We start from the raw sequence: 6314 nt of genomic DNA on the forward strand, positions 1-6314 counted from the left end.
CCAGAGGTGAAAGGCCTCCATCACTTCATATAAAACCCATCACTGGATCTCATTTTTGACTGGAATTTGTCTGGGTTTACTGTAGGTCCTTCTTTCTCTGTCAGTATCAGGAACCTGTGTGGAAACGTGCACGCTCCCCTGGCCCCCAATACCCAAGCTGCCTTTGACCTGTGGGTGCTGCTCCCCATGTTGTGCTGATTTTTGGTTTATTTGGCCTGCAGCTGCCCTTGCTGAACAGTAGCCAGACCTTGCCGGTTCACCTGGCCTGGCATGCAAGAGTGTTTGCCATCAGGCCAGCTGCTGCCTTTATCCCTGCGTGCAGCCTCTGGTGCTGTGATGACAACCTGCCTTTTCCCAAAGTAGCTCTCCAGCTCTGTGAGGGTCACTCTGCTCCTCAGGAGCAGCTGTGATGAGCTGTCTCCCCTGGGGCAGCTGGCCCAAGGTGTTTCTATCACTTCTGGCAGTTGCTTGCAGCTGTCAGGCCCTCTCACTCCTTCCTGAGCAGGGCAGGGCTGCTGCTAGTGCCTGCTGGTGCCGCTATTGCTTCCTGCATCCAAGAGGCTGGACTGTTGCTGATGTTTCATTAGATACAGCCTTGGGAAGGCACCATCAAATACTGGTCTTGTGCCCTGACCAGACGGTCACCCAGGCACGGGGACAAATGTATCTACCTTGTGCTGGATGTGCCTGCAAGTGCCTACGCACACCAGGGCAGCAAAAGGGCAGGGGTGAGTGGGCAAATTCCCACAGTGTGGCTCTGCATGAGGGTTGCAGTGAAGGGTGGTGGCTGTGGTGCCCAAGCCCCAGGACCTGACAGCTCAGGGTGCAGCATTGCTTTGCAAGTACTTAAAGGCAGGCAAATAATCGGAGAGCGAGCGAGGTTGCCCTGTGGGTCCATGAGAGGAGAGCTCAGACCCAAAGGAACTGAGTTTTGAGGTGTCTGGGCTGTGATCAGGTTTGGGGACCCAGTGCTGATGAAGATGGAGGTGTCGGAGCTGAGCAGAGGGGGAGAGCAATGAGAAAACCCTCCTAAGAGGAAGGCACAGACAGGTGAAGCCACCAGCCGCCCTTGTCAGAAAGACAGTGAGGGAAAAGCTGGGGCCCTGCAGCCGCAGGTGTGCATGGCAGTGTGGGCACAGCCACACGTGGCCAGCCGGGGGCTGGCGGTCCTGTCCCGCCACTGCCCTGCGTGTGCTGCGGCATGGAGCCCCCAGCATGGAGCCTGCTATCCGTGCGGGGCTTCGCAGGCTGCCCACGGGGAACAGGGCTGCCCATGGTGCAGCCGGAGCCCTGGAGTGGGTATGCTCTTGCCCTGAAGGGGTGCCAAGCTGAGCTGTTCGGGAGGGTTAGAAAACTCATTCTGGACTGGGATCTCACAGGAGTAGCTTTGCCATGAAAATCCTCTCCCTGGCAGAGTCACGATGCGTTACAGGTACCAGGCATGAACCCGAATCCCATTTCAGCCCCAGCTTTGGGAGCCAGATGCTAGACCTGGGTCTAGCATGGTCTTCTAGACCATATGTACAGGTGCTGGGGATGTACTTGAGAACAGGTACTTACACCTAACGTTAGCGTTGCAGGATGGATGCTGACTGTTTGGATGCTGACTGCTGTGCTTGGTGCGGTGCAGTTACAAGCATATGATGCAGGTTGTATTTGTATTGTGCCATGTATATTGTCCTACACTTACACGATCCCGCTGAGGTCTGCGTGTACTCTAGTCACACTGCTGAGAGGGAGTCTTTGTGTGAGAGCTAATGTTGGCTGCTCACATTTCCCTGAGTGGTTTTATTTTCCTACTACCATAAAAAAAACCCCCAAGCATTCCCCTCTTTAATCTGCTTCTCTAGCAGGTAAATCCAGTCCAGGCCTGTTTTCCATGGCCCACATTGCTTTGTTTCTTTGCACCACTGGCTGCTTATCTATCTTTCCCAGCACTAGAAATAACACTGGGGTGTACTTCAGGCTTGGAAGATGCTTTCAGGACCTCCCTGTACTTTCAGCCACTCATTGAATGGCCCCAGCAGCCCGTGGACACGTTGGGCTCAGCTGTGACATCTGCCTGTCCAGAGGAAAGGAGGAAGGAGAGATGACCTGTGATGCTCCTTCCACAGCGGAGGTGATGCCCTAGCTCCTGTGAGCACTCTGGTGTGGGGGGTTCTTGTTCTTGGCCCTCTTCTCCCACCAGCAGGGCTTGGACCGGGACCTGCCCGATGCCTTCTCCGGGGCCCCTCTGAGCGCTCCCTGCCCTCTTCCCCTGCTCCAGACCCAGCCCACCAGCTGCCTGCCCCCTGCCCCTTGCTCTGCCCCCGGCCCAGAAGGCTCTCCGCAGGGGAGGGTGCGGGCGAGGGTGCTGCGGGGCGGCTGCGGGGGCTGCAATGTGCGCGCCGGGCCCAGGAGGGCAGCAGAACACTGCGGGAGAAGCGGGCTCTGCGCCGAGGTGGCCGCGGGCTTGTGACAAAAGGGCCCCCGACCCCGGGCTCTGAAGAGTCCAGGGCTGCTGCCCGGGGGCGCGGCAGATGCTGCGGGAGATGCTGCCCGCCTCGGGAAGGACCCACCTCTGTCCCCAGTTGAGAGTGGGACTCGCCCGGGGCTCACTCCGCACGTCCGAGGCTCAGGGCATCGGGATGCGGCTGTGCCGTAGGTCCGGGTGTCCGAGGGGGTGGAGGTGACAAACTGGCATGGCGCTGGTGTGCCCTTGCCCGGGCACCTGCCAGAGCACGTCTGGGTCTGCTTTGCGCCTGGCCATCAGCCCCCTCGCAGGGCAGGTCTGTCCTGGAAAACACATCAGAAGGGGGCGGGGGGTGTCTGTTTTGGTGGTTTTCTCTGCACCTGCATGCTAGCGCTCTGTACATGGCTCTCAACCCTCACCGAGCACCCTCTTTTTTTTTTTTTTTTCATGGCTTAGAGTAGCTTTTCAGTGCACCTCAGGTGGAGAGCATCCTGCCTCTGGCCAGGTGCTGTGGCTGGTGGCCAAGCTCGTGCCTTCCTCCTCTCCTAGCAGAGGCAAAGCCCTCTGGGGAGAAATAAGAGGGAGTCAAGGATCTGTTGAACTCCCCAGTGGAGCCACACAGCTCTGGTTCTCCAGAGCTCCCGAGGCTTGGGGGTGCCAGAGGCTAAGGCAAGCTCTGACTCAGACTGTCAATACAAAGCCCCAAATAAAGCAAGGCAGTGCTGTGAAAGAGCTCATTCCCTTCTCACCTGTCACAGCATCCAGATCATGGGCCTGGGACCAGCTCCTCAGCACCCACTGGGGTGAGCAAGGCAGGGGGGACTGCTGGCCCTTCCTCTGGGGGGGACATGTGGAGGGAAGGTGCTGTGACACAGCGTGCAGAGGAGGAGGCCTTCACTTCCACAAAGCAGGGTATGGCGGCTGCGGGGAGCACCTTGGAGAGCAAGACAGCACAGCCAGCCACTGCTATCCCAGATTTCTGCTTAGCAGGGCTGTGCTCCCAGCCTGTCTCTGCAGCCCCCCCACCCCTTCCCCTCCTTTCCAATCCTCTTGTACTGTTTTCTTGGCAAGGGTGCTGGCTTTCAGCCCCCGCACCTCATGTGCCCTATTGATAGCTGGTAATTTATGTAAATCTCCTAATATACGGATTCTGGGATCAGGACGGAGGGTTTGTGTGTGAGATGAGATTAATATGTTTGCAGATTCTCTCTGCAAAGAGAGGGAGAGAGGCAGGCAGGGCTGGGACGTTCACCCTAGGTCTCTATTAGCCCCTCTGCGTGCACCAGCCGTGCCCAGTCTCTGCCTCCCTGTGGCCAGCGGTGGGGGCGACTGTCCCTGCTTTGGCCACCCTGGTCACCCACCGCCAGCCTGGCTGGCCAGCCGCCCTAGAGAGAGCCCGTTTCTGGGAGGCCATGCAGCGCCCGGCAGCAGCTGCCATCTCTGTCTGCTCCCCCGAAGTTTCAGCATCTCCGGAAGGTGGCCGGGCTGAGCTGTGGCAGAGGCTGAGGCCGGATCAGGTGGCCCCTGGAAGCGCCGGAAAACTACGACTCGGCTTTATTCTCCCTGTGACAGCGCAGGATAGCAGAGGCTGCCTGTAGCTGCCGACCTTTTGGTGCAGCTGGGGCCCAGGTTTTCCTGGTCTGGGTTGAAATCAGGGATGGGGTGGTGCAAGGGGCAGGGCGGGGGCTGGGGGGACCAGGGTACCAGCCGGGTGGCACTGCACAGAGTCCCGGGCAGGGGGAAGATGGTGAGCCCAGCTCCCAGTGGCCGCTCACCAGCCTGACGTGGCTGGCTGAGTTTGAAGGACAGGGAGGGGGATGCCATATGCTCCTTTCCTGTCCCTCCTGGGGACTGTGATCCCTGAAGCAAGAGGTGCTGCATGCACACCCAGCCCTGTCCCAGGGCTGCATGCCTCGTTCGTCCACATCTCCTGGCTTGGCACCTGTGTTCGGCTGCCAGGGCTGGGCATGGTGCCGTGTCAGCAGGTTGGATGGGGAGGCAAAGCCCATGGAGGTGTGCGGGGGACCAAGTGGAGCTGGGGAGCAGGAGGTGGGGAAGGGAGCACCCCTCTGATTCAGATGTTCCTGAGAAGTTCCTGTTCCACACCTGACATTTAGAAACCAGGAATCCTGCTGATGTATAGGATTTGATGTGGTGGAGTATATTTCACACTGTGTTATTTATCCTGGTGCTGCCTCACGTGAAATGTCAGCTGTCCAGGAGCTTTTCCGATCACTCTTCAAAGTACTGGTTTCTCATAAACCCAGGAGAAGGATGCTTTCCCCCCGCCCAGCTCAGGTAGCAGGAACGGCAACAACTTTTCTCTGTGTACGGTCCCTCGATAGGACCTGCCAGCTCAAGCCTAAGTACAGAGGGTCGTGGTGGGGGTCCTGCTGCCCTCCCTTCCCCTGGTGCACCCCTGCTCTTTTCTGGGACCACACAAACCCCTTTCTGCCACCCCACCTCTCTCTGACAGCACCCTGTCTCATGCTCCCTCTCCCTGCTTGCATCTGGATTTGCTCCCAACACTCTTTTTAGCCTTTGGAGGAATATTTTTAACTCTCCTGGGGTTGCTGCTGTTGACAATGGAAATCTATTGTGTTTTATGTGCCTGGAAAATGAATTTCCATGTCAGAAGAGGAGAGCAATTACCACAAGCAAGACAGATCAAATTGGGTCTTTAAAAAGAAAATAAAGTTCAGATCTTATCTGATTAATGAGATTTCTTCCAAACCTTAACAAATCTTAATTACAGTGACTCTGCTGGAAGGGATGAGGTAAAGCTAGGATTGGGGGCTATCTAAACAGAACCGCTCTCTTCTGAGCTAGAGTACATCCCTGCATGAAAGCAGCAGGGACGGCCATTGAGTGCGGAAAGCTGCTCAGCTGGAAATCGGCAAGGCAGGATTCTCCATGGAGCCTGAGCAGCTCCTTCCCCAAAGGCTTGCGGCACTGGGGGAGAGCCCCGCCGGTGCCGCCTGGCAGCGAGCCCACTGCCTCGCTCTGTCCCGCATCCTGGCATTGTTTTTGCTTCAGACCCCTCCTTGCTGCTATGAATTTTTCACCTCCCCCCCCTCAAGAATAATTGTTTAGATGTCAAGGATTTTTATTCTCACTTTCCTGATTTTTTAAAAATAAGCCTCCTGTTTGAAATAAGATGAGAGATGAGAAGTCATTTATTTCGTTTAATCTCACAAAACATTTTCTGATGATTTTATTAGATTGCCTGCCTGACACGGGCCAGAGACTGTCCCCCCGTTACCCCTTTATTGAACACAACAACTTTCTTCCCAAAAGAATACGAGTCTTGAGACGAAGATGTTGAGAAAGGGAGACTCCAGCACTTCCCGTAACAGCCTGCTCTAATGGTTAATCACCCTGACTTCCTCCGACAAAGTAAAACAAAATAGAAAAGGTCCAGGACTTTATTTTTAATTGGGACTTGTCTGGCTTCAGCATTTATCCATTGGCTCTTGTTACAGCTTTCTCTGGCAGATTAAAGAGGTTTTTAGTACCTGGAATTTCTTCGCTAGGAAGAAATTTATATGCGGGAAGCAAGTCACCTCTTGATCTTTTTAATAAACTAAATAAATGTCCCCCTTCAAATCCTTGGTGTGGTACGTTTCCCCCCCAGCTTTTGGTAATGTTTGGGGCTCTTCAATCCTGTCACCAGAAAACAAGCTGAGACAGAAAGACGAGGAAACATAAATAAATCCAAACCCCTGGAAAATCAGACAGCCAAACCCTCCCTCCCCTTTGTCTGTATGAATACATTGTTTCCCTTCCCCATTGTCTGTGGAACAAATTTGGGGAAATATTGTTCATCTAAAAGATGTTTTCCCAATCTCTGTATCATTTCAGA

This window comes from Falco rusticolus, chromosome 9 (assembly GCF_015220075.1).
Source record: "Falco rusticolus isolate bFalRus1 chromosome 9, bFalRus1.pri, whole genome shotgun sequence".
NCBI lineage: Eukaryota > Metazoa > Chordata > Aves > Falconiformes > Falconidae > Falco > Falco rusticolus.